Below are 12,333 nucleotides of genomic sequence, written 5' to 3' on the forward strand. Positions count from 1 at the left end.
GGGGTACAAATTCTTAGCTTCTGGTTTTGTTTTTTTTAAATGTTAAGTGAAGACTTCCTGTGTTGGGGACCAGCCAGTCTATCCAGATCCTTTCTTTTGGAGAACCTGAAGATGAGGCATGGAGAAAGGATTAGTGTCAGTGTCAGTACTAGGGACAGAAGCAGAGAGACAGGAGAGGTGGGTAGGAGCCGGGAGCTCACAGCAGACTGAGACAGAGTGGGGTCAGCAGAGGCCAAGACCAGAGGTGCTGAGTCATCGTGCCAGTGGAGCCTGAGTACAGAGCTTGACTTTTGAGGGTGACCCCTCCCCCATCCCTGGACATTGGAGGGTGACCCTGCGGGGTTATAGTGAAGCAAAAATATATCATTGAGCAAGCGAATATAATAAAGAGTCCAGAAGAACTTCCAGCCCAGGTGCAATGAACATCCAGTGCAGGCATAATTAACAAGTTTGCTGACTTAAGGCTCCTTCCCTTTCAAGACTCATGGCCAGCGCCTCAGCGCTCTTATCGCCAAGGTCGGGCAGCCAACCAGATGGTCTCTCTCTCCAAGGCCATCCCCGAATGCCTGCATCTCCCCCCCACCCTTGCCTTGCCTCCCTGTCTGGGGATTTTGCTGCAAATGGTTGTGTCTGCTGAAAAGCGATGCCATCCATGTAACAGATATGGACACAGTTGTGTATAAAAGGAACCCCTGGTCTTTAAACCGGTGCTCAGACCTTACAGGGCTCCCCAGGTCTGGGACCTCACGCATGAGTAATAAAGCTTCTCCTGACCTCACCAATCCTGAAGCACTGCTTTTTCTTCCTCTACCTGGGGAAAAGGCTAGAATTTATTTCCACAACAGGGCTGCTCTCTGGCGACCAGAGCTGGTGCTATAACCAGAAGCTGGCCTGCCTCTGGGAGCCCCGGTTGGGTTTGCTAGGACTTTGGTTTCCCCAAAGTCTCCCAATAAAAGCTGGGAATGTTCGCTTCCTTGCAACGTACTAGAGCTCGACCCACAACACCAGCCCTCTCAAAACTCCTTGGAGACTTGGTTTCCTCGCCTGGGAGCTGGGACAGCTGTTGCTCCAGGCTTTTCAGCTCCCTTCTTTGTGGGGCATGTACTTTATCTGACACTTTGCAGCCCTTGGCTGTCAATCAGGGGACACCGCTTCCAAGCTGGCACATAACCCAAGGCTGCCCAGTCCCACTCTATGCAGGGCTTTGCTTCTTATGCAGGGATGCTGCTGGGCAGGAGGCTGGTGCCTGGGAGAGCTTCTGGGCTCCTCTGGATGGCTCTTCCAGGTTGTCCTGGTTCCCTTTTCCAAGACTCGTTGGTTCAGCTCTTTTGTTGTGGACTTGCCCAATGCCTTGACAGATGCCCATTTCTTGTTTAAGCGGGTGTGCTGGAGTGGACACCCACCTGGCAGCATTGTTTTGAAGTGAAATGAGTGACTCCTAGAAAAGCTGCTGGAATACCTACCAGATGCTCTAGGCCATAGTACCCTAATACCTCACTGCTTTCCTCCATGGAAGGAAGATTCTAAGTCTAAACTAGCTCTTAATTTACCATGTACTTGACCAAGTGCCTCCTGGGCTTGCTTTGTCTTTCTGAACAATGTGAGACTATGGGGTGGCTCCTGGGACCTAAGCCAAACCAGGGCTGCTCTCTGCAGTTCCCCAGGATCCCTGTAGGTGGCAGCATGTGACCACAAGTGTTTCTGGGCGGGCGACCTAGTCTCAGAGCTGTGGCTGAGGGGGCCTGACTGGCAAGGCGGATGTTTGGAAGCGCTGGTCTGGAGGCCTGGCCCTGCCTGCCCTGGGACTCAGAGTGGGGCCAGCGCTGGAGTGGGGAAGGGTTGGGACCCTCAGTTTCAACTCAGTCTCATCCCCATGAAAATTACCTGTGACTTAGCACTAACAGGGTGAACCCACCTGCCTATTTCCTCATGAATGGAAAGGTCCTGGTCCCTGTAAACCAACCGCTCACAATTTATTCGTTGGGAGGAAAGAAGTTGATATAGAAAGGAGGAGGCGATTTCACAGGGGTGGAGTGTCAGGGTGTTAAAGTTGAGTCAGTGAGAGTAATTGATTCATGGTGCTCCCGGGCAGGGAGATGACAGCCAGTCAGGAGCTGTCCACACGATTTCCCACTAGTCGTCATGGGGCGTGGCGGGGTGGTGAGACTCACGTGTGGTGGGCCAAGGCGATCATTTTCCTCTTGGGTTTCAGATATGCTGGCGTCAGGGTCTTCTTTCTTGTTGGATGTTTCCTTCTTTAGCCAGTTTTATTGATTCAGGGGCGCTAGATCAGGGAAACTGTGGAGATGTTTTTTTGAGGACCTGCTTTTGTTTAGCATGAAGTCGATGTTTCCAAGAACCTGTTGCCAATGGCACATGGTGGCCCCTGTACACACACACACCTGCATGTGTGTTTAGCATCGTTTAAAAACCCAAAGTTGTACCATGTTGGGACTCCCTGGTGTCCTAGGGGTTAAAACTCAGCACTAGCACCACGACAGCCTGAGTTCGCTCCCCGGCCAGGGAGTACCCACATGGCACAGCAGACCTCTGCTCTCTCGCCCTCTGCTCCCCTCAGCAGTGTATTTCAGTCAGTCTGCCTGTTCTTTTCCCCACTGTCTCTGGTGAATCCTCTCACCCCTAGCACCTCTGGCTTGTACCCTAGTTCTTGTATGCATAAATTTTTTTTTTTTTTAAAAGATGTACCATGTTACATCTTGCTTTGCAACTTGATTTTTTTCACTTAACAATGTATTTCTGAAACCAACCCTTGTCGCTACATATAGAGCTAACTCCTCTGAGCTTGTGTCTTAACATCTCATCCTCTCTTCTCTGTTTTCAAGCTATTCCTGAATCGATGGGCATTTACCTGGCACCTTCTTCCTTGCTATTCCGACAGCACTTTGGTGCGAGGACCAAACGGGCCTCTTCACGCAGACAGAACCACCCGGAAGCTCTTACAATTACACCAAGACCCTACCCCTAAAGATCCTTACTTGAGTGGCCTGGAGGTAAGCCTCAGTGGTTTTAGAAACTCCCCAGGTGGTTTGAATGTGCATCCAGGGTTGAAATCTGCATGCTCGGCGTCTGTAGGTGGCAGTGTGGCCCTGCTGAAGAGCCGCTGTGCAGGCTGCGGAAACCTGGAGATCCAGCTTAGAACAGACTTCACCTCTCCGTGTGTCTGCCCGGTCACTTCCCCTGCGGGACCTGGGGTTTCCCACTTCCAGCGAGGGGACCCCGACACCCCTCAGGATTGCCCGCCCAGCTGGCTGTGGGTCTCCTAGTTCTTCCAGGCCAGGGGGTCACAGCAGCTGGTTACTCTCTGTGGCCTACGGGCCCTTTCTCAGACAACCTATGGAACACAAAGGCAGCCAGTTATATGTGTATCTGCTACTACGAGGATTATTGACAACGTTACAAGGTACTGTGTGATGATTTGATGAAACTATACATTGAGAAAAGATTCCCCTTACTGGGTTAAGACATTGCTACTTCACCGGTTTTCCTGTTTAAAAAACACCCTACCTATTTTTTTTTCTTTTGGTGAGAACATTTAAGTTCTGCTCCGTTAGCACATTCGGATGCTACACCCAGGGCTGTCTGCCACACTCACCGGGTTGTGCAGTTTTAGGTCCTTGGGCCCTAACTGTTATAGGGCAACCCCGATATAAAACGGGTTGCCTGGCTGTGGGTCCTCACCCGCGCGCTTAAAAGGGACTTATTACTCCACTGCAGGCACACACAAAAGGTTACTAAAAGGTTTATTTACAAGGGAAAAGGAAATTGGAAAATGTACAACTCAGGGAGAAAATAGGGAAATAAAGTCTTTAATGCGTCCTACCCGATCCGCCGACCTGGAAACCCAAAGTCACTCTCAGAGCTGGCCGGATGCTGCGAGCTGGCGGAGAGCCAAAATGGGGGACCCCCCCCCCAAAGCCCACGTGTCTGGCTTTATACCAACCTGGCTGCTTAACCCCACCCTCAGGTCCCAGCCACCTTCCCTTGGGTGGTGATGGGATTTGGAGTTCCCAGTGTCTTTGGCTTTGGCCTGGGGTGGGGGTGGAGTCCACAAAGCCTGTATGGGATTAGCTTTAGGACAGCCTTTTCCCCCTAACACAATCATCTCGTGGCTGGAAGTTTGTGCCTGTCACCAGCATCTCCTCACTCCCCCACCCCAGCCCCCACAATCTCTTTCCTAATTTCTCTATGAGTTTGACTTTTTTCTTAAGATTCCACACAAAAGTGATCCCACACGGCGCTCGACCCCCTCTGTCTAGCTTATTTCAGGCAACCACTTATATTGAAATCGAGTCATGCTATTCCAAAGCCAAAGTGTCACAGAGCAGTGCAAGTGCTTCTTTATTAACATGCCACACGGCAAGATCTGTTGGTGGGTCACCTACATTAGCACTGAAATTTCAAGGCAGTGGTGAGTGCAATGATGTTTCAGGCTGTCTGCTGCAGACGTCACGGGCCATGAAAATATCTTGGATCCTGGTTGGTGACAGGGTGGTGGGGGCTGCTGGCACAATGGCAGCAGGTTGCCTGGATGCTGGACAGGAGGGAGTGCTGTGTTTCAGCGAGTGTGAGGGAAATGAGTCCTTTTTCCTCCACCCAAGTTCACCAAGTCCAGGTTATAAGCTCCATGGGTTGCAGGATACGAGGTTTGTGGGAGCGAGGGAGACTTGAGTTTCGATCTCTACAGCTTTCTGTGCAGGACATGGGGGCGAATTGCTTTTCCTCTTCCAGTCTCTGTTCCATCTCTAACATGGGCTTAAAACTGTGAGCTCTGCCAGCCGGAGTAAACGCCGTCAATCAAATTCAGCACAGGTACTAATTCGTTTAAAGTTTTGTTTTATTGGGATAAGAATATTTAATATGAGGGTCCCCCTGGTGGCGCAGGGGTTAAGTCTCAGCGCTTTCAAGCTATCGCCAGGATCCCCACCCAGGGAACCACCCACGTGGCACAATAGACCTCTCCTGTCTTGCCCGCTGCTCCCCACAGCAGTGTATTTCAGCAGATCTGCCTGTTCTGCTCCCCACTCTGTCTCCTCTCACCCCCTGCATGTCTGGCCTGCACCGCAGTTCTTCTATGCATAAATAAATAAATCTTAAAAAAAAAAAGGGAGAGAATGTATTTGAAGTACTTGGCACCGCGCCTGGCACACCGCATAGTTCGGGGTGTGTGGGCCATGGTGATGCTGTGGCTGCCGCCTCTCCCGGTAGCCTGGCGGGTCCCCAGGGGCACAGGCCTCCTCGTTGTTTGCTTCAGTGACTGATGCTTGCGCTGCCCACGGTGGAAATAGGCCAGGGGAAGGCAGCAGCCCTTCTGGAAGGTTCTGGAAGGCAGAACCAGATCCGAGGGAAGCAGGTCTGATTAAAAGAAGATAAAGTCTCCTCTCCTCCGTGTCTTGCGGGGCGCGCTAAGCAATCAATAGGGCTTGCAGATCAGCGGAGGGTGCTTGGAATCTGGCAGCACGGGGCTTTTTAATTAAACTTACAACTGCGAGAAAAGGTAACTGCCTTCTTTCTGCGGCTTGCCTCTCTGCCTGCCAGAAATGGGACAAGTCAATGCGCTTCCAGAGGGCTGAGGGTCTGGATGAGGTGGCTGCTGGTTTGGGAGGGCCAGACCCGGCCAGGATTAACAGATACCAGGGGGGCAGATACCAATTCTGGAGGCTCTGGTGTTACCTCTGGCATTTAAGCACCCCCCAAGCCCCCACCCCCGCCCCCTGCAGGTGTGAGCATCAGCTGCACTTCTTGTGAGGGTGAGGACCTTTCCTAGCCAGCAGAGGTTGGGCTCCCAGGTCATGGAGTCGGGTCACGGAGTCCGCCCAGAGATGTCCGCGTCTCCATTTCCAAAAAATAGGTTCCTTTTCTTAGGAGATAGAGCCTGGGTCCTTCAGGTGCGGCCCCTGGGGCCAGGCCAGCAGAGCCGCTGCCTGCTGGGCTCCTGTCAGAAGTGGAGACGCTCAGCTCCCCGCCTTCTCAGCTAGAATCTGCCTTGCAGCCAGGCGCCCAGGAAAAGCAGGCGGCAGCGTGGGAAGTGCTGGAAGGGAGACCCCAGGACCCCACTCTTACAGAGAAGCGCGCACAGAGAACAGGACGGCGTCGTGGGCGACACGTTGCCCCCGCGCACACCCGCGGTCCAGGGCCAGATCCCGGGGCCGTGGCCTCTCCCTCCAGACCCTTCCCCAAGTCACGCCTTCCCTCCGGCTCCCCGGGGTTCTCACCCCCGGCTCCCCTGGGGCCAGCAATTAACAAAATGACCCCCTGGTTGGGCGCGTCCATGTGGTGGTTGGCACACGGCGCTGGGGCGCCCTGGCCACCGCGATTCCGGGCGAGGAGCCCCAGGCCGGGGCGCGGCCGGCGGGTCCCCCAGTGTGGAGCCCCGAGGGGAGAGGGCAGCGCGCCCGCGGGCCTGAATCACCAGCTTGGAAGCCCGCTGGAGGCCTGAGCGGGCTCCGTGGGGTGAGACGCGCCCCCCAGCCCGGCCCCTCCTCTCCCGGGGCCCGGCTGTCCCGGGACGGGCCGCCGCACACGCCTCTGCGTTTTATTTTAGTGTGTTTTATTGGGGTAACGTTGGCTGACGATGGTGTTCGTGTTTTAGAGGCGCAGGGGCTGCGTTCAGGTGCCCTGGCCAGCTGAGCTAGTCCCGCCCTCCTGGCCTGCCCGCCTCCCGGAGCAGCTGGGCCCCGCGAAGCCAGGGGGGTGGGGGGTTTGGGGGGTTGAGGGGGTCGAGGGGTGGGGGGGGGCTGGGACGCAGTGATCTGTGATAAAAGACCCCAGGGCAGAGCCGGTCACGGGCTGGCAGGGAGGTGGCAAGGAGCCTGGGCTCTCAGTGTAGACGTCCTGGGTTCAAGTCCCAGCTCTGCCCTTAGGGGCCAGCGACCCGGCCCGAGTTCTCTCGCCTTTCCCTGGCCTGCCGGTCCTCACCTGGAAAACAAAGGAAAAAGAGGCTAACAGAGCAGGTTGCCTGGATCAAATCCTTAGGCTCTGAAGGACCCACCTCCCAGGGCTATTGTCCTAAGCCTGGGATGGGCTCATGCTTGGAAAACCCTTAGGCTGCGCCTGGCAGGGCCGTGTGACGCAGGCGGAGGAAGGAAGAATTGACAATACTGGGCTTTTTTTTTTTTTTTTTTAAATCTAAAACTTCGATGGTTTTGTTCGCCATGGATATTTTTGCCACCACTTTCTTTTTCTTTTCTAGAATATTTCACCAAAATGTCTTGTACACAAGGAAATTTGATGACCTCCTGGTCACCCTCCTGGCTCCAAGCTTAGGCACCAGCACAGAGTTTTCATGGCTCTGGAGGGGGCGCAGCATCGTTGTTGTAAATGCACACACACACACACACACACTCACACACTCACACACACACACACTCAGGCAGCACCACCGGGCTATTCTGGGAATGGAGCTGTTGATGAGATCTTCACAAACATGGTCCTAGCCCTCAAGGAGCTGACATCAAGCACGAAGAATCACCACACATTGAGCACTTACTGCATACCGAGCGTGGCTCCAGTCACGCTTTCATTAATCCTCACAGCGACCTCTCAGCAGGGAATCGTCATATTCCTTTATTAGATGAAGAAACTGGACTCGGAGCAATTAATCAACTGGTCCAAGGCCAGGAAGTTAAGGGGGGAGGGGAACCCAGCCTTCCAGCCTCCAGCCTGATCTTCGGGGTGAGGCAGGGGCTCTGTTTCCGCCTTCTTGTAAAAACATCTTGGGTGCAGAAGAAATCAGCTGGACTTTTCTGGGCGTTCCTTTGCTGGGTTTCTCTAATTATTCGTGTTTCAGGAAGCTCGTGTCTAGACTAGGAGGGGCTGTGGGAGGTGGCCCGCCCCCTCTAAGAGTGGGTTTGAGCAGCCATCTGCCGTCAGCCGCTGCCTGTGGGGAGAAAAACACCGTGTTGAGAAAACCTCTGAGATGAGGCTGCCGTCTAAACGGACTGGAAATCTGCTCCTGCATTCCAGCAAAGGGGGAGGGAGGCAAGGAGAGGGGGCAGAGGGAGAAGAGTGGACTAAGGGAGGGGGGCAGCCCCGCAGCCCCCCAGCAGGCGTAAGGAAGGAGGAGCTGTGCGTCCTGCAGGGTTTCTGTGAGGTGGTGTGTCGCCCACCCCAGCAGGGAGGGGGGCTTCCAGGGTCAGCCTGGGGGAGGCAGAAAAGGGTTGGGCCAGGCCAAGTGACAGCTCCCACCTCCAGGGCTGGCTGTGCAGCTGGGTTCAGAGCTGCTGGGGCAGGATCTGTGCAGACGCTTCTTTCCAAGCAGAAGCTCCTCCCTTGGAGAGAGAAGAAGCTGCCCCAGTAACAGTAGCTGCAGGTTAAAAAGCATTCACTGTGCCCCAATTACCTTTCATCCATGGCTGCATTGAGAACCCCCAAATATCACTGCTTCTTTCATGGCTGTTCTGAAGGGCTGGGAGAGTAACCTGAATTACCTTTCATCCATGGCTGCATCGAGCCCCCCTCCCCCCCAAATATTGCTGCTTCTTTCATGGCTATTCTGAGGTGCCAGGAGAGTAACCTGCATGGGGTCACCTCCCCACCAGGGTTTACAGAGAGGCTCCTGGGCGCCTGTGGCTTCTGAGCACCCAAGATGTGCCTGGTGCAAAGAAGGGAGTGAATTCTCAATTTTATTTAACTTTAGGTAATTTACATTTAATTAAAAAGGCGAAGCAGTGTATTTTTCTGTGACAACACCTTGATTGTTTTAGTGGGAATCCATTTTTCTTTAAACTGTTGAAAATTTAATGTCCACATGGAAACTGCTGTAAAAAATACACTTGGGCATTTGAAAGCCCCAGTCCAGAAAAAAGAATAGGAAATATCTCACTAATCGTCTTTTATTTTGACTACGGGTTGACATCATAACGTCTTGGACATATTGAATTGAATAAAAATAGAAATTAACTTTACTTTTTCACAAAACATCTATAATATGGTGACCAGAAAATCTAGAATTTTTAATATAATTCTATCAGGTGGCACTGATAGATATGAACCCCAAGGGGGTCTGAGCCTGGAGCCCCTGCTCTTGACCACCACATATACTGCCTGCGCCTTGAACATGGGGGGTCTCGTGCACCCCTCTTTGGAAGGTGGAGGATGGTGTGTCTTCCGGATTCCCTGGAATATCACATTCATTTTCTTCCAGCTCCCTCGTATCTTCTCCAAGATCTAGTACCCCCCCCCCCCACTGTGGCCCTTTGGGGGTTAGTACCTCCCAGCAACCTCAGCCCCCATTTACAGGAAGACAAAGGGACAAACCTTCCTTTATTCTCAATTCTGGGCCCATCGTTCAACAAATGTGTAGGGAAGACACTGAGTATGCCGGGCACTGTCCTGGGTTCTAGGGGTGCACCAGTGAGCAAAGCAACTTCTATCCTTATTCTACATTCTATTGGGGGAGCAAAAATAAAAAAGATGTAGAAAATGTTAAGAATTTAGACAGTGACGACTGCCAGGGGACACAAAGCGAGCAGATGTGCATGGGAGGCCTCATGTGGCTGCTGTAACATGTTACCCCAATGATGGGGCTTAAAATGACCCACATGTACAGTTCTGGAGGTCAGTTCCAGGGGAGAATCCACTTCTTTTGCCTTGTCTGACTTCTAAAGGCTGCCCAGTTCCCGGTCAAGTGTCACTCCAGCGTCTGCTCCTGTCCTGTCATACCCCTTCTCTGACTCTGACCCTCCTGCCTCCCTCTTCTGAGAACCCTTGCGATTCCTTTGGGCCCAGCCAGTACTCCAGGATCATTCCTGTCAGTGCAAAACCCTTCCTAGAATCACACCCACATACCTGTAACATCCTTTTTGCTGTGTAAGGTAACACAGTCAGCGGTTCTGGGAATAAGGGCGAGGACTTCTTGGAGGGGGCATTATTCTGTCTACTACAGGGACTGAAATTTCAGATGAGGTGGCCAGGGAAGGGTTTATGAGGTGACATTTGAGTAGAGACCTGAAGGCAGCGAGGGAGGGAGTCTTGCAGATACCTGGAGAGAGAAACTTCCAGGCAGAGGAAACAGCTTGTGCGTAGGTCCTGAGGTGGGAATGTGGCTGTTGTGGTTGATGAACAGAGAGAAGCTGGAATGACTGGAGCAGAGATATCGGGGACAGAGAGGTCAGAATGAGGTCGAAGTGATAGTGGGGGGAAGGTTTGAGGCAGGTCATGGAGGGTCTTGTGATGATTTTCAGAAATGTGTCTTAAGCTCTGAGTGAGGTGGGTAGCCTTTGGAGGCTTTCTCTAATCACTGATTCAATAATTAACCATGAAAAAATCTAAAACCAATTGCAAAGAGAAACACAAAATGGGGTGTGAACATATGAAAAGGGAACCAGGAAGCACGGAAGGGGTACAGTTGGATGCAGGATTCAGAAAATGCAAAGAATCAAGCCTTTAATGGATGATGGCAAAGGGCTAATATCTTTATTTTTCAAAGAACTCATACAAATCATTAAGACAAGTCCTGAAGCTGGGTAGAAAAACAAGCAAAGGGGTGTGAACAGACAACTGGAAACAGATGAAATGCAGTGATCTAAGCACGTAGGAAACCGTCAGCTGCAAAAATAACCAAAGAAATTCACACAAGGACAGCAAACAGCTCCTTTCCCCAAGAAGATTTTATTTATTTATATGTTTTATAGTATATAAATATTTTATATATCTATATTTAAATATTTATTTTTATTATGTATACAAAAACTGGGGTATAGGCCAGAGGTGTGGGGGTGGGAGGGGCAGTGAGAGGATTCACCAGAGACAGAGTGGGGAGCAGAACAGGCAGATCTACTGAAATCCACTGCTGAGGGGAGCAGAGGGGAGACAGGAGAGGTCTGCTGTGCCATGTGGGTGTCTTCCTGTCCTGGGATCGAACTCAGGCCACAGTAGTTGGCAATAGCTTCAGAGTGCTGAGACTTTAACTCCTGTGCCACCAGGGAGGCCCCACCAAGTAAGGTTTTAACAATGATAATGTTGGCTTTGGCAGGGGTAGGGGTGGAGTCAGGTAGGCACCGGATCCCTGGGTGTGGTGGGAATTGAGGGTCTGACCTTTTGAAAACGATTTGACTCAAAATCTGAAACATAGAAATTCTTGTTGACCCCTAAGATCCACTTCTTGTAACCTAGCCCACGGATGTGATTCTAAATGTGGGAAAGCTTTAGTCATTGCAGTCAAACAGCAGAGACAAGTAAACTGCGAGCAATAGATTAAATAGGCCATGAGGGTCATGCCTTCAATATCTTCGTCAAAAATATTACTTAAATGCCAGTGGAGTGCCAGGCGCTGGTCTAGCCACGACAAAGTATTCCAGACTCCCTGCCCTCAAAATCTAGTGTGTGAGAAAGAAAAAAATAAACAGCAAAGATATGAACACGTAATATGATGAAGAAGAACCAAGCAGGCTTCTGTGGCTGGGAGTGATGGGGATTGTAGGGTGAACAAACACTCCAGTTTGGGGACTCTGGGGGCACCCAGCACATGGATTTCCAGCTTTAAAATGGGCACAGCCCTGGGCAAGCTGGGATGAAGCTGAGGTGGCAGTGTGGGAGGGCAGGCCCCCCCACCCCCTTCCTCTGGTAGTTCCAATTCTACAGTCCAATTTTGGGGATTTGATTTTGTCTGACCCTTTGTTTTGTTTCTCTATATTCCACATACACGGGAAATCATCCGCTATTTGTCTTTCTCCTTCTGACTTATTTTGCTTAGCATTATCCCCTCCAGTTCCATCTATATTTAAATACACTGACTAATTCTCAGTGTATTTGACCAAACTGTGCCATCTGACTGGTGCATCTTTGGGTGTTGGCTTCTCTGGGAGGTTTGGACGTGGATGTGGGGAACCGAACAGCGTGGGTAGGCATCTTGGTTCTCCCATTTTCCAGCGACGGGATATTGGGTAAGTTATTCAATCCCTCTGTTACAGAGGGATTGTTGTTGCCGATGGCAAGAATTCGTCCTTTGTTTGAGCTGAGTAGTATTCCATCGTGTAGATGTACCACATCACCTCATATCCACTCATCTGTCATTGGACGCTTCAGATGCCTCCATAGCTTGACTATTGTACATAGTGCTGCAAGGGACGTCAGCGTGCACTCATCTCTTCAAATTAGTGTTTTCGTATTTTTCAAGTAGAGGCTGGGTAGATACTAAGTAGTGGACATGCTGCATCATATGGTAGATATTTTAAATATTTTGAGAACCCTTGAACTGTTTTCCATGGGGGCAGGGCCAGTCTATATTCCCACCAAGAGTGTATGAAGGCACCTTTTCCACCAACACTTGTTCTTTCTGGACATTTTCACAGGTGTGAGGTGGTACCTCATGCA

The sequence above is a fragment of the Talpa europaea genome, assembly GCF_964194135.1.
Source record: "Talpa europaea genome assembly, chromosome: 12".
NCBI classification, from domain to species: domain Eukaryota; kingdom Metazoa; phylum Chordata; class Mammalia; order Eulipotyphla; family Talpidae; genus Talpa; species Talpa europaea.